This window comes from Rattus norvegicus, chromosome 4 (genome assembly GCF_021556685.1).
Source record: "Rattus norvegicus strain SHRSP/BbbUtx chromosome 4, alternate assembly SHRSP_T2T, whole genome shotgun sequence".
Taxonomy (NCBI): Eukaryota; Metazoa; Chordata; class Mammalia; order Rodentia; family Muridae; genus Rattus; species Rattus norvegicus.
In genome coordinates, this window is record NC_141537.1 from 133,070,516 (window position 1) to 133,097,442 (window position 26,927).

A 26,927-nucleotide genomic window follows, 5' to 3' on the forward strand; every position below is an offset into this window, starting at 1 on the left:
CCCACATTGAATACTGAGTGGGCATAACTAAGAGATAACAGCCCCAGTTACAACATCAGAGACCTGCAAGCTTCCCTGCCTGCACCCTGCAGTCACATATCTTCTCCCGGGCTGTAAGTCTCTGTTTCTAACAGAAATGTCTCTCTCAATCCATTCTGATTGTGGTATTCATGACCTGAGGTCAAACTGTGATGCTAGAAAGAGAGGGCGCTGACACTATCTGCTTCTGGTGGCTGCCTGGGATCAAGGGCTCCGGTCCTCCCTGAAGGATCACCTGGTTGGGTTCCTTTTTCTGACTGGAGTCAGAAATCCTTGAATCTCACAAAATTCTTCTCCATGTTTCTGTTGACGTTTTAGAGCAGTGGTTCCCAACCTTCCTAATACTATGATCTTTTAATACAGTTCCTTATGTTATGGTGACTCCCCCCACCCCCACAACCATAAAATCACTTTCACTGCTGCTTCGTAACTGTAATTTTGCTATTATAAATTGTAATGTAAATAGCTGATATACAAGACATCTGATATGCAAACCCTCTGGGGGTCATGACCCCAGGTTGAGAAACACTGCTTTAGAGGTATAATCCACTTCAGAAAGGCTCAGGTCTGAAGACAAGAACATCAGGGCCTTGGTCTTCCAGGGCTGGAAGACACAGAACATGTTGAAAGGACACTGCCTTACACTGTCCCCATAGGCACTGGCCTCACACCCACACATGAACCCTCCTCCCTCTCTACCACTCAGTCCTCTCAGGTGCACAAAGGATCCCAGCAGTAGCTTGCACATACTCCTGATTGCATGCGTCCCTGTGACCTACCTAGGAACTCAAATGTCAGCACTGCATGAGGAATGGTTTCTTGGACCCCAAAGAGTATCTGTAAGGAGATGCTGGGAAGGCACAAATCCAAGTGGCAATCATACAGTCATTTTCTTCCCACCTGCACCTGTCCTCCTTCCAACATGTCTGCCTATATGACAGTGTCATCTGACCCTAATACTACAGTAATCACATTTGATTTTTTCCCAGGCACAGCTGACCCTTTACTACAATTCCTTTGGGTCTAGTGTTGCACAGGACAGAGTAATACCGACCTGTAATACCAACCCAGGCACTCCCCTTTCCTCGTGCCCACCTCAGCCATAAATCAAGCTGCTCTCTCTCCTCTCCTAGCCCTGGCTCCCTTGTCAAGTTCAAGAGGCTGGGATTGCTGTCTTCTAGCAGGGCAGTAGACTGATATTCCCCATCTGACCCACCCTGTCTGGCCCTCCTTAAATACAGCCTCCATTATTTCCTGGGAACAAAATCTCTGATGACAATGCCTATCAGGGGAGACGTCCCCTGTGCTTCCATAGGGGAAATGATGCTATGTACTAGGGCCTGGATTGTGAAGGGTACACAGTAAGCCAGACAAGGACTGGGCAAGAGAGACATGAGGTACAAATAAGTGCAAACAAGGGCGAAAGACTGAGCTCGCTTGCTGTGCAGAGTCCAGTGATCACCTTGGAAGGCTTCGTCTTGGTGGTGGCTACCAAACAGGAAGGGAAGATGATAGAGAAAAAGTCATTTGAAGATGAGAAAAAAAAGATTCAAGTGCCTGTGGGTATACATTTCTTCCTGTAAAAGCTTTACTCAGTACCTAAGGCACGTGCTAGAGAAGTGAAACTCTTTATCGAGAAGTCTCAACTCTGTGGCACTTCCTATGAGAGTCCATTGCTCATTTTCCCAGGTAGAACTGAGCCTTTCTGTCACTCCACTGAGTCTAGTATTGCATGCATGGGACAAAATATTTCCTTGCCTTCTCTACCAGCTTAGAACTCTGAAGAATATGGGGCCTGAGATCTACAGAACACTAGAATAACAGATACTCTGGGTTTCCCCAATGTCCAAGCCGTTGCAGGCAGGAAACAGAAGAGAGGAAGGGGAAAGTCGACACTGGGCACACCATCCCATCGCTATCCATACCGAAGGGCCTCTGAAGTACAAGACCCGAGGCCATCCCTGAAGAGGTAGAGCAAGGGGTAACCTTTCCTTCCACCCTCAGGGTACCTCACCAGCATGGAGGGAGTCTTGTCAAAAACAGGCTGCCTCAGAAGGCAGAAGAGAACAATGAGAACTTAGGCTAAGTGGAGCCAGACCCACACTGGACTGTTAAATCATCAGATGTCTCTTTTTGCTGAAGCCAGCATGGGCTGAGTCTTACAGGACATCTACGTATGATACACTGATGAAGGTCACCAAAGGAATTAGCATTTCAGGAGGGAAGCCTCGTCCCAGTCGGAGTCAGGAGGAGGAGAGCTGCGCTGAATGGGCTGTTTCTTATCAGTGGGTTCCGAAATCAATCAGCAATCTTATCTGATTTTCGCTTTTACTAAAAGCAAGAATTTAAAGGAGACATCATCAAAACCAGTATCTGATCGATTTCAGCAGAGAATGTTGTACTTTTGGATATTAACAGTTTGTTCTTAGATACACTGAAACTCCTCTTAAATGGGATTGCACTCCCACGTGCGTTCAGGATGAAACGGCACAGAGGGCAAATCCAAAGGACCCAATGCCCTGGGCCAAATGACTACTGTTAGCCATTTTCTTCTCTCTCTCTCTCTCTCTCTCTCTCTCTCTCTCTCTCTCTCTCTCTCTGTGTGTGTGTGTGTGGGTGGGTGGGTGGGTGGGTGGGTGGGTGTTACAGTGTGTATTTGTACATATGTGAATGACCTTACCTTAACTTACCAACGAATTTGAGGAACCTCTCCGTGTCATCCACTACACTGCAAGTTAGTTACATTTCTGACCCCAGGCCCTTCATCAGAAAGGCAGGCATAAATCTTAGCAGTAACAATCTGCAGTTTCCCACTGCACTTGTGAATGTAGTCAGTAACAGCTCACTGAAAACCAATCTCATTTTACCCCCTTCACCACCCAATGCTTAGCCTACCATTTTACTACCATTCACCTGATAGTGTTGGGTGAGTAGGTAGTTGTCTTGGACCAACACCAAAAGCAAGGCAGGCCCAGGGAGGCGTAATTCTAGAATATCAGCTGTTTGTCAAGGGTTGGAGAACTCAAACAACCAGGTGACATATGTTTAACTCCTAAGACTGTATTTTGTTTTATTTTGTTTTTCTTTGTTTTTAGGACAGAGTTTCTTTATGGAGACCTGGCTATCCTGGTAGACCAGACTGGCCTCAAACTCAGAGATCTGCCTGTATCTGCCTCTGAAATGCTGGGATTAATGGCATGTATCACCAAGCCCAGCTTTCATTTAAAATGATTATTTTATCATTACTTTTATTCCTCTCTCTCTCTCTCTCTCTCTCTCTCTCTCTCTCTCTCTCTGTGTGTGTGTGTGTGTGTGTGTGTGTGTGTGTGTGTGTGTGTGATATGTGAAGTACATGTGGAAAGCAGAGGAAAGCTTTGAGGAGTCAATTCTCTCCCCTGGGCTCCAGGGATCGAACTTTGTTCACCAGGATTTCATGGGAAGGCTTTACAGGCTGAGCCGTCTCTCTGGCCCACGCCTCAGTATCCCTACAAGACTTCTTCCCTTGACTTGTTTGCTGCCATAATACATCTTACAGGCTCAGCAGCAACTGTAGAAACCTGCATCCAAAGGTACAGGTCAGGTTTCCGTGTGTGTGTCGGTCACCACGGTGACACACAGGGTGCAGCGACCCCACACCGTAGCCGAGGAGGCTGGTTCCTCATGTTCTCCCCAGGTTCCCTTGTCATCCCTTCTGCATTTCCTCTTTGTCCCTTCCCACTTTCAACATATCCTGGGGGCACACTTCAAGGCAATTTTTGCTCAGTCCGATTATTCTTTAATTTTAAATAATACAGTAACTTCAGTGTTTTCATTTGTCCTTAAAGCAAACTAATGTGCAGAGGATGGGTAGACACGGTACCAGTGAACCGGCTTGGGGCTGGGAGATACATGCGGGCTAACACCAAACCATCCAGGGATGAAATGGGAGACCAGACCAGTGAAGTGCACATTCACTTTCATGAGCAGTTTCTGTGAGGACAGAAAACAGTGGCCTTGTGTGTTGCTTCCCAGAATTCCGTCTTCTAAGCTACTTTCTTTCCATGCACTCCAGCAAAGGGGTTTCCTGAAAAATACTTATTCCTGAGTATGTAGGAATTTCACTGGATCATTAACAAACTTACTTTTACTATAAAAATATAGATATTCTGGACTTTCTGGTCATAAACACACACACACACACACACACACACACACACACACACACACACACACACACACCATTCTGTACTGAAGAATCTGAGATGTGCCCAAGCCATCTCATTATCTTCTTACTGTACAGTGTGACTTCGGTAAATAACTTAGCAAAGATGTCACCATCTAGAGAGGCAGACATTCTAGGTGTCATGACATGGGTGGGCCAGTGACAGAGCTTTTGCAAGCATGGATGAGGGTCTAGGTTTTTCCTAACATTGCAAAAAACCATAAAATCTATGTGTCGCCCTTCAAAAATCCCACTCTCCCATTAAAGCTGCTGTCTAATTCTAACTTCTGAACATCTCTTAAAGGTTTCCCCTTTCCTGCCTCCCCATAAGCAACGCTATGGCCGGTATCAGGTCAGCCACTGCTCTAGTTCCTTCCTGCTCCAGCCCCTTCTACCTCTTCCCCACACACTAGGCTGTGACCATATTTCATTCCTCATGCACGTGTCTTATATTCCTACTTGGTAGTGATGCTGTGTGAAATATGCCCTGTCCTGAACCCTCAAAAGCCCAGCTCTTTCTTTTTACCTCTTCAGGCTATCATGACCTCTTCCTTTCTCAGCCAGTTCAGTCAGGGAAGTTAGTTCTTATTGTATAGCAAATGAGACCCGATACCGCTCCAAGTTCCTGCATATTGGCTCTGTAAAGCTCTCAGAGGGAGCTCATCCAGCCACCTATCGTACTTGAACTATGCCAGCCCACAGCAGTGGAAGCATGCTGCCACCAACATTGGGCTGCTTAGTAAACTCTCTTATTCTTCCACAGCCAAATCTATCAGGTGGTAGGTTCAGCTCTGCCTAGCAGAACGGCTCTACAGTCTCATTTATTCTGTAATTCTGGGTATTTCTTGAGCTACATAGCACATTTAATCCAACCTGAGAAATTTATAAGACCTAGTCTTAAAAATTATTTTTGTTTTTTGTTTTGTTTGTTATTTTTAAGTCTTGGGATGTAATTCAATGATAACGCACTTTCTTAGCATGTAAATATCGTGTAACAGTTTCCTCTGAGATTGAAACATTCCATCCTGCAGGAAGCTCCTTAAGAAAGACAGAGCTTCAGGAAGTCCCTGAAACTGACCAGATTCACTAGGCCCCTCCCTACCAGAGTAAGCAACAATAGCTAAGAGTCCCTCTCAGAGGGAGGAACCTGAGTTTCTCAGACCAGCAGAGAAACTGAACTGCAAAAGGACTCTGAGACTAGAGCATCTGCCTGGAAGAAGCAGAAACTAGCCTACCTACTGGGAAGAGGTTTAGAACAACTGACACACCTAAGAAAGGACACTCTCTAACCTGTGGTATCACTTCTTATTGCCCTTGAGTGTAGACTGGCCATGTGATGAGTTTTGACAAATGTGAGACAGAACAAAGCGGTTCACTGCCAGGTCTCAACTTAGCCTGAAGAAGCCTAGCCACTTCCTCTTTCACCCAAAGTTTACCACACTGGAGAGCCCCAAGTGCTAGGCATGCAGATGCACGCTCCTGATTGTTTCCCCCAACAACTACCTTGTCAGCATAATACAGCCATGTGAGTAGCCTAAATCAACACTACATGGAATTGTATTCACATAGAGAGGAGTCATCTTTGCTGCGGGTTCCAAAGGGAAGGCCCTTAGGGCATCTCTTGCTGCTTCCAGCCACTGAACTGGTGTCACAGTAGCTTGAAATGCAGCAGTAAAGAGAGGCAAAGCCTCACCTACATAGTGAGAATGGATGCTGGCCTGCCTACTAATTATCAGGTGGCTGGTCCCCAACCTCTTCCCATCCGTGCATATTTAATATTTCAGCATGATCTTCTCAAGATGCAAATATGGCCATCATGCTTTCTATCACATACACACAAGCTCAGCCTGTGACTCTGTCACTGTCGCCCCCTTGTACCCTCTATACTCCCTCTGCTCAGTTCAACATGATACAGTCTGTATCAACACAGAACATGTCCATTCCCTGTAGTTCCTCCACTATGGAACCTTCTCAGACTCACAAACCCTAAGCTATCGGTTCTGGAAACAGCAGACATCATTCCACAAAGTCATCAAACGAGCCACTGTTAATGCCTGGTCAGTCACCAGCAACACAATGCCCCAAAATGTCTTCTTCGGCTCACTACAAAGAACTTGAAAATTATCACACAAAAGAAGGTTCAAACACCTGAGGAAAGAATGAATTAATGTCACGTGCCTGCCTACTTCCCATTCTGGCCACATGGCAGGGCCCTCCCATGACCTGGGTTTATGGATGAATTCTGGCCTTGGCTGTGCGCACTGGTATTCACCCTGTAAGGAAAGGCAGGGCCTTCCAAGCACAGGGAAAACAAACAGAAAGAAAGCAAAGTTACACATAAAAGTATAGAGCAGGACCTGACACATGGCAGAACTTCAATGATGAAGCCTTATTCTCATCGTGTACCTTTTATTTTTTTCAGTGTTGACGATGGCTAAGCAAGTGCTCTAACACTGAGCTTAATAACCCGCCCCCCAAAACCCTGCTTTTAAAGATGGTCTCCCTAAACTGGTCAAGCTGGCCTTGACCCACAATACATCCCAAATAAGCCTCAGCCTAGCAAGAGGGTCGCCGTGGTTACAGGCCTGTGCTACCAGCCTGGGGACCATCGAGTGCCACTCCTGTCCCTTGCTTTGAGACAAGTGTTGGTGATAAAATACAAGCAAAGTAATAAAAAGTTTCTTTCTAGGGTTTTCCACCTCCTTCCTCTATCATAAGCTCAGAATCCAGGTGCCTTATGTAGGCACAGATGTGCCTCTGTAACATCTCCCTGGGATGCTAGGTACCCAGAGAGGATGCCCAGCCTGTGCCTAGGAGCTCAGGGATGCAGGGATCAGAGAGCTCTGAGATAAACCCCTATCTAGCAATCCAATGAGCGAGTACCCATCTTGGCCCTTCTCAGAGCCCCTTGTAGCCCTGAAGGACATTCACTGGCACTCTAGAACTATGAACTGTGTCTATTCTCACAGAAGATACTTCACTAATGCACATTTTTGTTTTACTATCTATTTATTTACTTAGCGACAGAGACTCGCTATGTAGCTCTGGCTAGCCACAAAGACTATGCACCCCAAGCTGCCCTCAAATTTGCAGAGATCCGCTTGCTTCAGTCTCCTGAGTGATGGAAGATTATCATAGTAATACTTCAGAAATACGTACAAAATTGCAACATCAATCAATGTACACTTATCAGGCTCAAATATTCACAATTTTGTATCTAGTGTTTCCCCATTCTGGTAAATCACTCTTAGTCCACGTTTTTCAACCGGGCGAACTTGTCCTTTAGCAGACAGCCGTGACAATGTCTGAGAATGTTTTTGGTTATCCTGACTGAGTCAAGGGTAGGGATGGCCTCTGGTAGGGAGTCTGCAGAAGACTCTGAATGTGCTGAACACCCTACTGTGTAAACAAAACACAGCACAACCCCAGAAGGAGCCACAGGTGCAAGTGTCAATCTCAGCTCTGAGGGCTGAACAATCTCCTAAGGAAAAACCAGGCAGGTTTGTACAGTGACTGCACAAACTCCGTCCTGTCCAACCCTGAACACGCCACAGAGTGCGTTTGGCTAAAACTCCCCATAGATCTGGGCAGCACGATACAGTAACAGTAATGCTGTCGTCTGGCAGACTCTATTGGGGAGCTCTGGCAGAAACAATCAGAATTAGATCGGGAGTTCTGCTCTGGATGGATTTCTAAGTGACTATAACATGAACCAGAAATATAATTTTAAGTGTTCCAGAAGATACATTTAATAAGTGAAAAAAAAAGAAAAAATTAAAAAAAATTGTAGTAGTATATTTCCTTAAATATAGTGAGTCTAAAACATCAACTCTACATATTACTAATAATATATTATTGCTATAAAACTTGTCAGAGATTTTACCCTTTGTCTTTTTAAAAATTCCTTACGGAAGTCACATTTGGCCCCTGTGGATTCGGCCTGGGCACATCTCACCTGTTCCAGAGCTGCCCCACATCCGAGCTCCTCTGTGACAAACAGGCAGGGAGAGAGATGGCTGGAAGGGTTGTTGCCAAGACCCTGGGGTGACTTGAAAGCTGTGTTTGCTTTCTTACACATGTTCTTCCCACTGTTGCTTTTATGATCTGAATTATCATATATAAGTAAAGACGGATCAAGCTGTATGTACTCTCTTTGATCGGACAAAGAGAAAAGATGCCCTGTGAGGCTTCATGAATGCATCCTGCTCACTCATTGAAAATGATGGATTGTGGGGATTTCGGAGAACGGGTTGCCGCCGACGCAGTCCTTTGTTTGATGGCAAGGTCAAGGCCATTCTTGCCAAGTAGGTCCAGAAAGCCAGTCCCATACTACCTCAAAACACATCTGAGTACTGACAAAGAACCTTTCTTCTAGTCCCACAAACAGGTACAGCCTTTGCAGCCATGCTTACATATGTGCCTGCATTTGGACAGAATGAATAGTGGATGAAAATAATTCTACCCAAGTGACTCTAGGGGCACAAGCCTATTGCTGGCCTTTCGTTTCATTCATTCATTCATCCATTCATTCATTCACTTACTGTAGAGAGGAACTGAACTCAACCTCCTAATCCTCCTGCCTCAGCCTTCTGAGGGACAGGGACAGGATTAATGTTCTGCACCATGATGCTCAGCCCAGATACCCTTTACATGTGGTCAGTATGCACTACTTCCGTAACAAGCTTGTAGCCAATGACTCTCGTGAACAGTTCTAGAAAGCCTCTTTGCAAACAAAAGTTCAGGATTTAGAAACTTTACAAGATCAGCTCTTTCTGTCTCAACTCATGAGTCTCAGGATGCCAGTGTCTAAACCCTAGATCTCCATCCTCTAAATAAGACCTTACTGTACCTAAGTGCTAGTTTAAATTTATAAAGACAGGACAATGAGTTCTTCAGAGTGGCCCCATACCATCCCCCATTGAAGGCAGGTGAGGACGGTAGAAAAAGATGATTCAAATTTTAATATTAGTCTTTGGAAATCTGATTCCACCTCTATCAAGGCCTTAACATTTTCCCCAAATATAGGACAGGGAGCAAAAGGTCTGGATGTGTCTCCTCTGTTTCTAGCAGTCTTTCTATAATAAACTATGGCATGTGCACACATACATACACACACCTCCCTCAGTGTTTTTGAAATTGTATTTAGTGGAAAAATGATTAACCTTTTTAATAAACTACCAATGATCTAAACACTATAGAGGCAATGTTTATCAGGCACTAGACAAGGAAGTATACCCTAAAAAACGGAGCATGAGGAAAATCCCAGTACCTCTCCCAACTCTCTGTAGGGCTAGGGAATGGTTTAGACCCAACTGTTTTAACTCAGAAGGACACAAAGCTAAAAGAGGAGGGCTGAATCCTCAAGACTCTAAACCCCATACTCTTAAGCAAGGACACACATTCTTTGTGGAATCTCTCCCATTTCGTAGTTGGAGACTCCCAACTGAATGTGCTAATGTTGCGACCATGCCCGAAAGCTGGCCTCTAAGGGCTTATTTCACAAGCCAGCCAGGGCTTACATCACAGACTCAAGAGACAAGTTCCACAGCCACCATGCTGGCACCTAAAACTGTTTTTGAAGCACTTGTGAGGTCACAAGAGAAACTCACAGACCAAATACATACATACATACATACATACATACATACATACATACATACATACATACATACGACTTTCAGGTAGATTCTAGGGATGTGGAAACAGAAAGACAACAGTGTGAGCCTGACACTGGGGCCGTGACCCTAACACTGGATTCTAGCCTTTGCCTTGTCTCCAACAACACTCAGCTCACAGGAAGCTAAACAGGGCTGAGAAAAGACAAGAAATACACTTAGCTTTTGCATTTTCCTTCCTGTGTAATTCTGCCATCCAGGGCTAGATGAGAGGCAGCTGCTAGGATCCCACTCAGTAACACAATAAACACCAGAGAAAAGTCAGAGCCCAATACATTTCTCTGTAATTCGACCTGAAACAGCACCCCAGTTAATTCTGTTATTGAAGATGCTCCCTGAAGTATCCATGTCTATGTGATGGCTTTAGTGTATCTGGCCAAGCTTCATCCGGGCCTCTGGGGCCACAGAGAGGACGGAAGCTAGCTCGGCAGTGAAAGGACTGAAGGAGAAACTTGCAGAAGAGACAGGGATAGAGACAGGGAAGAAAGGAGAGGCAGGAGATGTTGGTATCAAAGAGGAGGAAGATTAAAAAAAACGAACATTTTCTGAAATAAATACTTTCAGACATTTTTCTATATTTAAGGTTTTAAAAAAAATGCTTGTAAATTATCCTGACATACCTCAAAGGAAAAAAAGGACATAGAAAAGATACTGAGGGGGCTGGGGATTTAGCTCAGTGGTAGAGCGCTTACCTAGGAAGCACAAGGCCCTGGGTTCGGTCCCCAGCTCCAAAAAAAAAAAAAAAAAAGAAAAGATACTGAGGTTCCAATTAATTATTTGAGTCAAAAAATTAATACTTCCATTTATTTTGGCATCAGAGCATGCTAGGAAAAGGTGGAGTCAGAGGGCATGCCCAGCAGAATGGCTGTCGGTACAGCGACACCCCCAGAAGGATGGCTGCCAGTACAGGGACACCCCCACCAGAATGGCTGCCAGTATTGGGTATGAACTGGGTGTGTCATTTCCTCTCCATGCCTCACCGTTCGCAACCATTAAATGCCAAGCGGCAGACTGGGGAAGTAAGATGTTTCTTGGTCCTCTCTGAGTCCACAGATCTACAACACTTCCTTTAGGGGTCACCTGAAGGGGTGACAGACAGATGTGCCTAACACTGAGGAAAAGGTGTTTCTTCTCAGGACATGCCCACCTTCAGACACAGTGAGCCTCATAGGCACTGAGGTCCCCTACCTAATTCACTAATGACAGTGCCTCTTAGGAGCAGGACTCCAGCAAAGTTCAGTGTCTGTATTCCGGCAGCTGTAAGTACTTTTGAATTTTCCAGAGTGGCAGCAATGAAACTCAACCACAGAGACATTTGTAGGTGTAACCATAAACAAATTAAATGAATGACTTGCAAGGGTAGCAGGGGTGGGGTAGGGTGGTGGTGATTGACATTTAGGATCATAAAAGGAGGTGAGGTTGAATGGCTGGCCCAAGAAAGAACCCATGGTTCCTACTCTGTAGGCTGCAAATCAAGTCCAAAGGGTAACACGAGCAGTAATACGCCTCACAACTTAATATTTAGAAACTTCCTGCCCCAAATTCATGCCAACTGCACTATATGCAAAACACATGCTCTTGGTTCCATGGAATGGTGTGATATGCGCCAAATCAATTTTCTCTTCAAAGAAGAGGTACGAGTGAGAAATGTAAAATGTCGACAACATTTATTTTTTTCTTTTTACATTTATTTACTGGGGGAATGGGGAAAGTGTGTGCCACAGCGTGGGTGTAGAGGTCTGAGGACACCTTACAGCAGTCAGTTCTCTCCTTCCCCTACATAGTTCCTAGGGATTGAACTCAGGTCCTCAAGCTTGGCGCCAAGCATCAATACTCACTGAGCCATGTCAGAGGGCCTTCCACAACCATCTGAAAGGGTATTCTCCCAGGATGCTCCTCATAGAGACACCAGCATTCACAAGGAACTGCAAGGGATATAACTGAATGCCCAGCATGGCAGGAGGAGAGGACCTAGTAGTGGCACTCACCATGACAATCTGGAAGTCCAGTTATAGGTAGGTACAGGGAGGTTAGAGGGGAGCTCCTGTCAGGCAAGCAATGAAGGCAGGGAAACAGTACAGAGAGCACAGTACATGCGGACAGATTCCCATACCAAAACCAATGGTTGTGCTTTTATAGTTACCTGAATAATGCTATAATATAATCAAAATTAAGTATATTATTCAGAACTACCCACACACCCAATACACCTTTAATAGCACTCAGTCCTCCAGCACACCTATGCACAGCATTTTCCCTATCTGCCACTGATTCCCTCCATGCCTGAGGAAGAGATGCTGAGTCAGGAATCAGGAACATGACCAACTGCGATTCACGGTTTTTCGGTAGGAGAGACCTTTGGTATGCATAGTTAACTTGAAAGGCAGATGCACTCATCAAAGACTACCCATATTAGTAGAAGGTAAGGGTGACAGACAGACATGTGGCTCCGGTTCAAACTAGTTCCTTACTAATCCAGAGAGTATGTTAACCACAGCAAGCTACAGAGCAGCTTAGACTATTAAAACGATTCATTCTAGATAGAGACCCAAGTGCAGCCCTGATCTCCATGCCACTGGATTAAAGGGTGTTTGGAAAAGGGCAAAAGAACAGGATTCTGCTGTTCTCTCACCACTGGTTGAACAATGACACAGACATCACAGAAGTGATGCTACAAGGATTGGGGACAAATGTGTGATCCTAACAAAGGGAAGGGTGGAAAGATATTGAGGGAAAAAAATGTTGTAACCATCAGAATCAGGTTGCTTGTTTGGTTTTGGTTTTTGTTGTTTGTTTGATGTTTGGTTTTGTTTGCTGTAACAAAATGCCTGGAGGAAAGAGATAAAAGAAGGAAAAGGGTGCCTGGGCTCACTGTCCTGGAGGGATCAACTAATGGTCACCTGGTTCGGTTATTTCAGGCCTGATACAAGGCAGAGTACACCCCCAGTGTCACTCTTACTCTATCCAGTCTCCACCTCAAAAAAGACCAATCAGGTTCAATCATTTCTCAACCAAACTAGTTAGAAATCAAAACACATGAGGCTTTGAGGACATCTTATCCCTAAACCATAAACCCATCTAACTAGTAATTAGATAAAGTCAGAACAAATCATGGAATTAAAGTATATTTTACTATCATGAAGGACATAGTTCCATATAGGGAAGCACAATGATCAGGTCTTCATTACCATCTCTTTGACCTCATGGCTGACAACCTTCAAAACACCTCAATGAATTTATCACTCACTGCAATCTCAACATTTTCCTTTGTGTGTGTACGTATGTATGTATGTGTGTGTGTGTGTATGTATGTATGTATGTATGTGTCTATTCATGTGTGTAGATCTATGTGTGTGTGTGCCTAGATATGGAGACCAGAGGGCAAGCTCAGTTGACGCTCCCAGAGTACTACCCACCTTGTTTTCCAAGATAGAGCCTCTTATTGGCTTGGAACAGGCTTAGTGGTCAGGGTGGCTGGCAAACCCAAGAGATCAGTGTGTCTATGTGCCCCCTGTCCCCAGGGCTGGCATTACAAACACAAGGCACTGTGCCTGGCTTTCTCATGGGTCTGAGGATTCAACTCAGCTGCTTATGCTTATGTGACAAGTATTTTACCAAATGAGCAGTTCTACTAACCCTTCCTGCCTTGTCTGACCCCAATTCCTCAGTGTCCTTGATAAACTTTTTCAACAACGGTCGCTTTTAAACACAGGTTCTGAGCCTTTCTTGTCTGTGTCTCCATAGCATTCTCTTAGTGAGAGCACCAAGTTTCATGTCTTACATATCTCTTATATACTTGTAAATCCTACACTCATAGCCCCTAGCTAGAATATTTTTGGAACTAAATATCCAAAGGCTCATGAGGATCTCATCTGAGAGAGAGAGAGAGAGAGAGAGAGAGAGAGAGAGAGAGAGAGAGAGAGAGAACAGCTGCAAACCCCAATGGTCACCATTGCACTCTGCCCCCTCCCTTCCCCTCGCATACTGTGCCAGCTCACTGGCCTCCCTACTCTGACTGATGGCAGTTCCACCCTTCCAGAAATAGCTTGGAGTAGAAATTCTAGCCTTCAGCCTGATTCCCATAGAGCACCCATCAGTGAATTCTCTTCGTTAATACCCCATCACACAGGAAGAAAGCCTTTGAGTCACCTCTGGCAAAGTACCATCTAGGAAAGTCTTCAGCTTACGTTAGTAAGCTCCACCAGCACAGCCCCTATGGCCACATGCCATCGAAATCACCTAGTGTTCACTGTACTGTATGTCAGCGGGATTCGGGGATGCCCTCTTAAATGGCCTCCCCCACCCACAGGCTATTCCCAAGTCTGGTTTCCTAGTGATACACTTGAAGCACACATTTTTAGCTGCCCTTCCAAGGATCCCATTTTTCTAAAACTACAATCAGCCATTTTTTTCCTTGACCTTATGTCCCATCACCCTCTGGGTTGTGTTACCACCAGTATTTGTCTCTCAGCACATGCTTAAGCATGTCTGCTCCTCAGTGAGACTTCCCTGGACTTCTGAGCTACAGCTGTGCCCTTCCTCTCTGGTATCTGACCCCTCTGCCCACGGTCTACTCTCATGAGCACAGCCTGATGACATCGGCCTATTCGTCTGCACTCTCTAGAGCAGTGGGGAGAGGGCTTTGTAACTGCTGCTCACTGCTTTCCCCTGCTTATCACCAACACTGCCACCCAAAGGATATACCAGGCTTGCCACATATGTCATCGGATTCATGCTGCTTACCATAAGTGAAAACACAGTTGAGGAAACGCTTAATTATTTGATTGAGGCCAGTGGATTTAAACTATTTCAATTTGCCATCAATAATGAAAAGCACAGAAATTTTTCATACTTTTTCAATATGAAAGACTTGAAATGCTTTATGGATCTATACCCATACCATAAAAGTTCTGGTTAACCATAAGACAAGTGTTCAACAACCACAAGTGGAATAGTGGCTTTCATAGTGGACTGGGGAGGCCCTAGCACAACGCCTGACATACAGCAGACATTTAATAAAGATGTGGTGAACAGACAACCAAATGATTCGCTGTAGCTTACAGGTTGCATTAATTTACATCAGAGTCTAAGTCTAAAGAGCCTCACAGTATTCATTTATAACATAAGTACTTTAGAAAATGCCCCTACTGTGGGCATATTTCACTTAAAACACACTTGAGGGCTAGAGAGAGGGCTCGGTGCATAAAGTGACTCATAGGCAAGCATGAGGATCTGAGTTCAGATCCCTAGAACAGATGTAAAGTCAGATGCACACACCTGTAACACCAGCATTCTTATGGCAAGATGGAAAGCAGACACAAGACAATACCTGCAAGCTTGTCTAAAACAAAGGCAAGGCTGTGCTCACACATAAAGCTAGTACACACACACACACACACACACACACACACACACACACACACACACACACCCCAAAACCACACTGCAACAGTCTTGAATACAACCTACTAAAACGATTGCCTAATTCGCAAATTGGTTCCAACTCCTACTCTGAAAATCACTGATCTAAACTTCCAAGTTGCACAATTTGTAATGAACGGATCTCAGGGCACTTCCTCTGACCTCCAGTGAGGGCCTGGCACTCTCAGCAAACAGAGGACTGGCAGGTGAGGAAGGCTGTTCCAAGCATCACAGGACTGATGGACGGAAATAATCTGTCCACCCAGTGATGCCAGTTTGCTTTTTTAATTAAGAGCAATTTTATGCAACTTATCACACTGTCGGGTAATTAACAAAACATGTAATTACCTTTAATTATATTCTACCTATGGACTAATACACAAAATTCATGGGGGAAGCTGCAGGATTTTCATACTTCAAAAAGACTGGGTTTGAACAGACCAGAAAAATTGAGGATCATTTTTTTCATTTATTTTCTACCCATCGCCCTTCATCCAAAAGGCCTCAGAGGGGTAATCATTCACATCGGGGGCAGAGAACAAGCAAATGATTAGGCGTCATTCAGATTTACAGAGTCTCACTCATCAGAAGACTTTTTAAAAGATACCACAATTATCAGATCCAAAGCCAGCCCTGGGCAGAAGCCATCAGGACAAGTACTAACGTGCAAGGAAGATTCTATCTGAGTTACTACAACTGTGGTTCTGGGGTCATGACACTCCTGAAAGCCTCCAGAGAATATGAACAAGGTTCCCCTGGATGTACTGTTTCCTTTTCTGTTTCCATGTGTGCACATACATGTGCGTCTGGGTGAATGTTTCTATCTGGGTGTATACGCGTGAAAGCTTAGAGTCTGGATGTAAGTCGTCTTGAGATGGTGTCCCTCACTGGCTAGTACTTGCTAATTAGGATGGGTCAGCTGGCCAGTGCTCAGGGGATCAAGCTGAGGAATGGACTCTTGATTCTAAGCGCATAGCACTATCCCGATGGTTTAGATCTGATCACTTTTTTATGTGATTTCTGGATATCCAAATCAGGTCCCCAAGCACTCTGCCAATCTAACTGGCTCTTCTACTGCGCTTCCACAAAATTACAGGTTGCATTTCTTCCTGATGATTCTGAGTAGCCAAAGAAAAGTGAGATTCAATACTCTGCTGCTATACATTCCTTTCTTGCTTTCGTTCTACGCATATGGTTCTTTTGCCTGCACCAAATGCCCAAGGCCAGAGGAAATGCTGGATCCCTTGGAGCTGCAGTTACAGGTAGTTGTGGGCTGCCATGTGGGTGCTGGGAACTGAACCCTGGTTCTCTAGAAGCACAGCAAGTGCTCTTAGCCTCTGAGTCCTCTCTCCAGCCACGACTGCCTTCTGCTTTTCATTACTAACTGTGTAAAATATGGCCACTTGAATATTGCTACAAGGACTAACTTTACTATGAAACATGATTTTAAGTACATTTTCACAAATAAACTCTGTAGAAAACCAATTTTACAGAGCACATTTCTCTGAAAACCAGTAGTTTCAAATCGGTTTCCTTGACAAAAGGAAAAGCAACTCTTGTTTACCCAGGGTATTAGTCTAGGATCATGGGAAGAACTGTTTAAGGGCAGCTGAGATGGTTGTGGTGGCCCACGCCACGCTGCCAGTAGGATTTGCTAAAGAAGACAGAGGCGGCAGGAGGATCATGAATTAGAGAGAGGCCAGCCTAAGCTACACAGTGAGATCCAGACCAACAAGAAAATGTAGAAGTCTGATGGCTGAGAAACTCTATCTGGCCCACAAAAAAAATATAAAAATGTTCACAATGCAAATACCTAAGTTTTTCAACAGTCAATCTCTGCTATGAACAATGCAGGCCACCACTCTACTGGACATAGTAGTCAAAACACAAGAAATTATTTATTTTAAAGATTTATTTACTCCATGTGAGTACACGGTAGCTGTCTTCAGACACACCAGAAGAGGGCATCGGATCCTGTTACAGGCACCATGTGGTTGCTGGGAATTGAACTCAGGACCTCTAGAAGAGCAGTAAGTGCTCTTAACCTCTGAGCCATCTCTCCGGGCCAAGAAATTATTTGTAAGTAGTTTAAAACAATAAAAGGTTGGACAATAAAAGAATTATACTACCAGGAGGAAGTTAGGGAGCAGAAGCAGAGTAATTGCTGTCAGGAGGCTGAACAGAGGGCAGAACGTGAACGGCTGCTACTTGATCCAAAGACTTCCTTCTTGGCTAATGAAATGATAAGTGATGTAGTGATGCAAACTGTCTGAACACCCAAAGCTCCTGCATAGTAGACACACTTTAAAGGAGTGAATCAGGCTCATTTAATTACTAAATATAAACTCAGGAATTTGGAAAATAAAACACGAAGCCACCTGATAATTCGCATCAGCACTGTTGTTGCAAGGACAAGGAAATTAACCTCACACTGACGCTCTATCAGGCTAAAACCTATCACGGGGCTCCCTCGGCTCCTTGCTCTACATCACTTTCTTTTCTTTTCTTTTTTTAAAATTATTATTATTAAAGGTTTACTTAGTTATTATATTTACAGAATTCTTCCTGCAGGTATGTCTGCAGGCCAGAAGAGGGCATCAGATCTCATTATAGATGGTTATGAGCCACCATGTAGTTGCTGGGAATTGAACTCAGGACCTCTGGAAGAGCAGACAGTGCTCTTAACCTCTGAGCCATCTCTCCAGCCCAAGCCCAATGTCACTTTCAAAAGCAACCATAGTTAACCTATCTAATAGTCACCATAAACATTTGAGTCTGTCTTCTCTCTGGAATATAAACCCTATGAGAGCAGGGACTGTACAGCAAAGAACTTTAAATAGAGATCTGTGCTCAAGATTAATGTGTGTACACAGGTACATTTATGTGAATAAATGAATGAGAGTTTGGAAGGAAGGAAGGAAGGAAGGAAGGAAGGAAGGAAGGAAGGAAGGAAGGAAGGCAGGCAGGCAGAGCAGGCAGAAAGGGTTGGACTGGAGTGATTCTCACAATAAAGAAGTTATTGATGGTGTGCTCTCTTATATTTTCTTCCCATCTCTTTCCAGTCTTCTCTTCACTCAAAAACATTTCCCAGCAGCCCTTGAAGCTTCATGGAGCCTGTCTCTAATCTCACCAATTATATGTCAAGAGGTATCATGCGTGCAATCTTCCAACTTTTGCTTAAAAGAAAAGGGAGTACTTTGGGCTTCACCCTGTTGTGGTAACAACTTAAGTTCTTCAGCCACACAGTTAAGGAGAGAGCCCCAGGTGCAAAGAGAGAGGCTACAAAGGACCTGCCTTGCTGGACTAGATTAGCTACATTGTTACAAGACAGAAGTCAGTGAGTATCAATCTGATTTGAAGTACTAAGGGCAGCCACAGAGATTGCAGTCTGATCACTATAACCGAGACATGGGTATGTGGTATAACTAGACATAGTAGTCCAATAGCTAGCTCAAGTGACTGGTTGGTTGATCATAGGTGGGTGTGGTTATCTAAGTACACAGTGAGCATTTTGTCACACTATCGCCACAGATGTTTGTGAGTTAACAGGAACACAATTCAAATGCTGATAATGTTTTCTGCCTCTCCCCTCCTCCTTTTTTAAAATCACGATCTCATATAGCCCAGGCTGGTCTCGAACTTGTTATATAGGCAAGGTTGGCCTTGAACCACTCCTGATCCTCCTGTCTCCACCTACCTACTGCTGGACAGGCCTCCACCATCAGGACTGGATATGCAGTGCTGCTTAGTCAGATATTCCTGACCCTTACTTTGCATTTGGAGATGCTGGGTATTTGTCAAAGCAATTTGTAGAGACCTATCACCCAACTAAGTTTATCAAGTTACAGTTTAAATTGGTAATGAATTATGCCATCATGCAATAAAGTGATGGCTGAAACAAAAATAACCCAAAGATCATTTGAATGGAGCACCTGAGAAGCGTTCTGCGGTTATGGAAATGCTCAGTTCACACAAATGCATACTTTTAAAGGGACTAATATATTTCGATTAGCTGGAAAGCATTTTAAATCTTTAACTAAGAAATAATCCATACTATGCAAGACACAATGAGTTCAAACTGTTAATGTGCACCATAGCACCTTCCTTTAACATTTTTTAAAATGCTCAAACTGGGGAGGGAGAAAAAATTACTGTAATTGTACTTTCTTTGAAAAACAATTTAAACTTTCTAACAAATAGGTTGATCATCTAAAAAGAAGCTGAACCACCACATAAACCATGAAGCTTTGAAATGTCTAACATTTAAAGACAACTATCTGGGCATGGTTGCCTATGACTGTAACCCCAGCACATTGGGAGCACCCAGAAGAGGATCCCAGAGGCTCATGGGCCAATCTAGTCCAAGTGGTAAGGTCCAGGTTCAATGAGAGAAGCTGTCTCAGAAAATAAGAGAAAGAGTGACTGAGGAGAGGACCCATGCTGATGTCTAGCCTCTAAGGAAAGACTCAGAAGTATATACATAGATAGCATACATCTAACACATGTATCTATCTGTATGCATGCACACACACACACCACACACTCACACACATTTCAATTGCATTCCTCAACTCAAGTCCACTCAGAACTAAATAATAAAATGGTAGATTTTAAAGATTGGGTTGTGTCGTCTACAGAATGTTCCTGGATAAACTTTCAATGACATAAAGAAATGGGAGAGAACACCACAGTAACGTGCCTGAAACCATCCAAAGTTGCTGCAGTTGCCACGGGGGAATGACGTGGATCATTGACCAGAGCTATGCTCTCTCCTGTTTTTATCTTGATGATATTTTCCAAGCCCTTGGATAAGCTACTCAGCATCCACAGGATCGATCTGCCACTATAAGGCAGGAATCCTATTGACATGCTAACAGCATCATAGCAACTTTAGCAACCAAAGCCATTTGTGTTATTAACATTTTAAAGCCGTTCTTATTTTTTATAGGTATGGATGTTCTACCTGTATGTGTTTCTGCACATTGCTTGCGTGCCCAGTGCTCACAGAGGCTAGAAGATGGTGTCAGTACTCTTAACTTCTGAGACTCTCTCCAGCTCCCCGCAGACACATTTTATAAAGCACTCAGATCTGTCTGGAAGAAGCTATTATATACTCAGAAATATGCTGATGGTTAATTACAGTTCTACAAACCTTTGAATTTAAATTTTAAAAATGGCTTCACTTGCCTCTTTGATTCAGCCTGGCAACGTCAGTGTGCATAGTCAGTTGTCCCCATACTGGCCAATGAGCACACTGTATGCATAGTCAGTTGTCCCCATACTGGCCAATGAGCACACTGATCACCAATACTGACTGGAGCGATTCCCATATTCAAACTGGAGGCTTGCTATTTACTGAGAAGTCCTAAACATCAGAAACCCATATCCTATTTGTAGTGAGAGGGTACAAGACAGAAGTCCCTTCCCCTTCAAGGTACAGTCCTCAGGCAGAATACCAATCACTGCACTCCAAGTATGGCTTTGCTATAGGGTAATTAGCTGAGATTTTTTTCTCCTACAGCACAAGAACTACACACACACACACACACACACACACACACACACACACACACGAGTATAAATTCGTCTTTGGAAGATCTTTGACCCTGCCTAAAGGTAAATTTGGGATCAAAAGAAAGAGGGGATACTTTAAGAACAAAGAGTAAAAATGTCAAATAACAAATGTTTGTTGAAAATAAAAACGAAGGTTACATATAAGGAACAAAAACTAAGCTAACAGAAGCAGAAATAGAAAAGACACAGATTAAGCAAAAATTCTTACATTGAGTTGCGAGACTCTAGTCAACAAGAGAAATTACATAAATGTGTTGAGCATTTGTGTGGTTTCTTTTCCTCATTTAGTAAAAGGAGACATCACAAAACCAAAATATTTAGAAATCTAAAAAGTTCCCTGGAAGGTGGGTTTATTGATGAGCTGGTGAATGCCACAACAGAGTATGTCCTTTACCCGGATCAGAAAGAGCTTCCAAAAGCTTGTCCTTAGAACTAACAACAGAAGTCACTGTTCTGCAAAGTTTCCTTTGTCCCATGCATATCATGGTACTTCAGAGTTTGAGGGACATCAGCAGATAGAAGCGTGGATATTAAAACCATGTCTGTCACACCTATGGCTATTGAACCCAAACACTCCACTAATAGCCATTCAGGCCTCAATGTACCTATTTTTGGTTTTTTGGAGATGCACTAGGCTGGTCTTAAACACACAGAAATTTCGACTACCTCTGCATCTACAGAACTGGCGTGAATGTGTGTACCACTATTCCCCACCAGTAGGTTTTCTTCTGAACTCCCTGTTAGCTTTATTGAATCTCCATTTTCAGATTGTCCTGTGTATCTAACAGCATGAGATGAGGGAAACGCCTGAAGAGCATTCTAGGATCTATTCTAGAGGTAAAAGAGACCAGAGACGGTAATTAGAGTAGAAAGAGTGGCTGAGACAGAGGTTGCTACAAGCTGGAAACACTGACTAGATAGATAGCACTTGGCAGAAAGTCTGCAAAACCCCAACCCTGGGACTGCCTTCCTCTAGCACGCCCGCCGTGCCTGACAATCCCACATGCTGCTCAACAACATTTCCTTCCAGGCTGGAACATCTGACGGGACAGGAGACACCTCTGGGCATTAACCTGGCATTTCCCACAAGAACAGCGATAAGGAAACAATGCAGGTCTGAATTGCAGGACCCAAAGCAAAGACACCAGAAACAACTCAAGCAAGCCTACTCAGTCTGTGAGGCACACCAGATCCAAACGCCTTTCGTGTGGGTAAAGACAAAACCGATCAAATAATTCTCATATCATCAAGGTTCTGAAACGTCTGTGTCTTCCAAATAGATTGAGCATGGTATTCAATAATGCCACAAAGCAAGTCACTACTCAACGGACACATGTCTGTTGAATCAAATGAACTACTCAGGGGCCAAATTAGAATGTGACATGGAAAGGCTGCTTCAGCTCAAAAAAAAAAAAAATATATATATATATATATATATATATATATATATATATATGGAATAGAAAAAGGCATGGGAAGACTGCATAAAACACACAGTATACATCTATATTGAAACTTAAAAATAAATTATGAACACCACAAACATAAAAATAAACTTATTAATTTCATACATTGAAAGAGCCTACAAATTCTTTCCAACAGGAAGGTCACGGGCTTAGCTCTGAGGTGCTCCTAAACCCAACATCAGGCATCTATGACCACGTAATGGGAGTGGCCCATTTGTCTCTTCAAAAGCATGAATTTCAGAAGGTGAAAATTGGCCTTCATTCAGCAAGCCACACTAGGCTCTCTGAAAACTTCTAATTTCAAAATCAAGCACACTTTGATTTCCAAGTAAGGTCAAGAAAACAAGACAACACAGAGCTGGCATTGAGGGCTGTGCCCCACACTGCCACAGAGTGACCTCGGTGTGGCCTGCTGCTAGGGTACCTGACTAGTAATTCCTAAAAGAAGGTGATGGGGTGGGGGGGTGCACCAGCGGATGAGCATAAGCAGGGATGCCACCACCTGGGCACTGAGGACCGGCACGTTACTCATGTCTGGGGCAAGTTACTTTATGAATCATCACTTTTATGATGTGAATATTCCTTACTCACAAAAAGCCCATAAAACATACAAGCGAACAATAATTAATGTTCAGCTTCATCAAATGGAGGGAAGTACGATATTACGGGGCGAACAAAGTACATCGATGGGCTATCACCTAAGGGAAATCTTTAAAGATTCTGCCAACATGCCACACATGTACCTTTACACACACTTATATAGAGAAATTTATATGCACATATATGTGCATATGTGCATATATATGTATACATATATGTATTGCATGTATATGTATGTACATATATACATATTTTCATACATACATGAAGAACAAATTACCAAACCCTAGGCTTCAAAGGTAGAAATAGTTTTAGATGCAAACCCAACAGTTATGCATAATTTTACCTTTTATTTATTTATTTTTTTTGGCTTCAGTAATTCAATCTTCAGTTATAGTCACCTCCAAAGGTCAAGTCTCACCCTGAAAACAAAACAAAAACCAACAAGTCACAATCTGAAAAACAAGGGCAGTCTCACAGCCACTGCCCGGTGTTCACACAAGCAAAAAGACAAGGAGTTCAACTGCATCCTGCAGATCGAATTTATCAGTTTACAGAAGCAAGGCCAGGATCTCCACTCTCTTCAAGACTACAGACCCAAGAGGGATGGGGAAAGTCAAGAAGAGACACTTCTGACTTTTCACTCGAACTCTTCCTTGTCTCGCCGTCTATTAATTTATTCTCGAGTAGAATGATACATGACTCATGGGCCTCCGTTTTTAGGAACCAGACTGCTACTTGAATGTGCATGTTTGGTTCGTACCCACAACATTTCTGATTTCATTAAAGTGTGTGGTTTATTTTTTTCCATCTTTGAAAGTAGTTTGCACTTGCAGACGTGAAGCTTTCTGTCCCTCTGAGCCTTTCAGAATAATGTTTTTAAGGCACCATTTTCTATTTGGGGAGGGACAAGGGGTTAATTGCCGATGAAAGCTGTTCACAGAAATATTTCCCACTTAACAGCTACCTCTACCAGATCCCTATGTTAGATACAAATGGTTCATGTCATGTGAAATAAACAAATGAAACCAAGCTTCCTAAAACACAAAGGAAGCCAGGAACACACTTGAACCCATGTATCCATTGCATCTGCACACTCCCCTGAGCAAAACTCATGTGTGCCTTTAAGAAAGGTTAGAGGTTGCCTCTTCCTGTCCATGGAACTGTCATGGGGGAACACTCCGAGAGAAAAGGCAAGCAGGAGTTTATTAATGAGATCACGTTAGTGAGAAGAAGTGCAGCTTATCCCACACCTCCACGGACCAAACCCTAGAACTATAAGGTGCTGGAACCCGATCTCTTTACCAACACGAATAGCCTTTGCTTATTAATGCCCAGGACCATGCGAACGGAGTATATCCTGTCAGTCTTGACTGGGGAAGGCAAAGCTTTCCTCCTTCAGTGGGGCTGGAAGGTGACACTTTAATGCCGACCTCTGACATTTCCACAATCACAGGGTATGCAGATTCTTACCATGCTGGCTGGGGGGAAAAAGATGCAGGCTCTGGGTGAAATCAGAATTCTCATGTTTACTGTAAGAGGAAATTGGAGGTTTTCACCATAAATCTTTTACCTTTTGGGTGGGGGAAAACCCTAGCGCTCGGGTTTCAAATGACTGCTCTGTCACCTACCCCCAAACCTTTAGGTTGTTGTTGTTTTTACACAAAACAATTCAAATTGAAAATGAAAATTGTGTGCTTTCCTGCTGATGTGTGTCCTTGGGCCTGCCTTCTTGTTTCATAGTGAACAGATAAGAAAGAGCAATGGCCGTCTACTGATCTTGGTTGGCCAGAGAGACCTGGGAGGTATCCCTACTCCTCTCAAGTCACAGCAGCTCTTGCACAGGAAATGGTACGAAAACTCCAAAAGTGTATAACATTATCTGCAGTCCTAGGGACCAAAGCTCAGGGCTCTCACTCGCTAAGCTAGCACCTGACCACTTAGGTGCATGCCCACAGTTCATCAAATCCTAAATATAAAGTGGGTGAACTTTGGCAGACCCTGCTCAATTCAAAACAAGGAGGCCGCTTTCTCTCTCCTTTTTCCTGGAGACTTTTCTTCCATGCATGGACTTTAAACTAATTTATATGTGTATCTACTGAGCCGGGTCTGTTTCTGCACATTAGGCAGAAGGACCTATAGTATTAGACTTTGCAATGCAGATGAGATTTGCTATCATATAGGCCTGGCAAACAACTGGACCTCATTAAAATTTAATTTCCAACGAAAACTGCTGAAAGGCCTACTTTGAATAAAGTTATCTATCTCTGGAGTTGTATCTCAGCCCACAGGACAATTTCAGGTAAGTGCGAGCTCTGTGTGTCCACTCAGCAGACTAGAAAGCATAGTTCATAAGTGAATGGGAGCAAAAGCAGACACCGTTTGACCCTCGGAACTTAAGTATATTCTCCCTCTGGGGAAGTAAAATCAAAAAGGGCAAGTAATGGCACAATGAGACAACTGACACCCTACTGTATACAGACTTGAACAGTGCGAAACCTGCTACATTCGACTTATGTATCAAGTATTGTCAGTAAGACATAATATCTGTCCCATAAATTTTAATGTACATGTACATCTGACCACTCATTAATTTATTCCTGTTGATTTTACTTTTTAGAAAAGGTATCCATTAGTAAAGTCATCTGAAATGCTATATTCTGAGTTTTGCTGCAGAGAGATTAATAGTCCAACAGCTGCTTGCTATCATGTGCAATTAAACGAAATGTGTCGATACAGAAGACAAGAAAATAAGGGGTTAGAACAGAGGCCCGAGCTGCTAGCATTGCATGCTTAGGAGAACAGAAATCAACAGCTCCGGAGAAAAATATGCAATCTGCTTTTTCCCAAAGCATAAAACTTCGATTTCTAAAACTGTGTACTTTTACTGATCAAATCAATCACCTATTTATCTGACTACCGGCAGAACACATGCACACACGCACACACACGCACACACACACACACACACACACACACTCATACGTGCATGTACACACAAGTGCACACATGCACACAGTGTAAAAGAAATACATCCCCCTCCAGCCCTCCTGTCTCCTTGTTTAAAAAAGCTACCACCACACCGATACCATTTTGTATTCCTTTTTCTCTCTTTTAAAAAACTTTCCTGGTGATTTTATGTGTTAAAAGTAAGCTAGGTATACGGTAAACAGAAATTGGTAACTTTCCTTCCTAGAACTCTCTTTCACAAGTAAAGATCCTATGAACTAGAATTTCCCAAGGTATCTTGATTGTAGTGTGTGTTATTTACCTGGAGCTAAGAGGTGACAACAGAGCCCACTCTGTAACCTGACACCTGTAGGGTTGGTTAGAAACCCAGCCTCTCAAGTGCTTCCTCTTTCTCAGCTCCCTTCCCCCCTCAACCCAGTGCCTTAGAAGTTCCCGGTGCAGTGCCCCATGGCTGCACTGAGTTTTGTCCCTTACTGGATCTGTGAGACTTGTAATATAACTGCTAAGGGGCCTGGGCTCCTGGGAACTGAAGCACAGGTCAGTGTGAGGCTGAGATCCTGCTTCACAGGGCTGGAAAGGAGCAGTTCCCTTCCCTTTCTCTCATTCAGAGTCGTTTCCCCTCTTCCTCTCACAGTAACTCCAAGGAAGGACTAAGACCAAACTCCTGCATTCTCTTTCGCAATATGCAGTTTACCACAAACTGATGCCTACCGAAGGGCAGCCAGGAGCATCTGTCCTAAGCCTCCATCCACCACAGGCTGGTAGAGAAGCCGCTGGTGCCAGCCTTTCCAGGGACACAGGGTGAGCCAAGCCATCCCAGGTCCATGAAAAGGGGGAAGCTTAACAGGTGCAAGGGACCAGGACCCAACCTGTGTTTTCCTGAAGTGTGAATCGTGGCTCAGGCTCCCACATCCCCACCTTACTGAACAGCACAGACTTCACTTGAGAAAAGAGGTCCAAATGGGCCAGTTCCCAAGGGAG

General features: G+C 43.7%; 1 protein-coding gene and 1 long non-coding RNA gene across 21 annotated transcripts in view; one reads left to right on the top strand and one right to left on the bottom strand.

Moving 5' to 3' along the window:
- The window catches only part of Foxp1 (forkhead box P1), a 595,264-nt gene that overhangs the window by 309,018 nt on the left and 259,319 nt on the right, over positions 1-26,927 (bottom strand). For all 19 annotated transcript variants that reach the window (XM_087656767.1, XM_087656772.1, XM_087656758.1 and 16 more), the window contains 1 exon segment: positions 23,323-23,398. The gene's annotated coding sequence lies outside the window, so the exon portion shown is untranslated.
- On the top strand, positions 2,596-7,717 carry LOC148006326 (uncharacterized). Of its 2 annotated transcripts, none has more exons than XR_015686925.1 (2): positions 2,596-3,351; positions 4,319-7,717. It is a non-coding gene; the product is annotated as an uncharacterized LOC148006326 (long non-coding RNA). The 2 variants fall into 2 exon arrangements; XR_015686926.1 differs by having other exon boundaries at positions 3,133-3,347.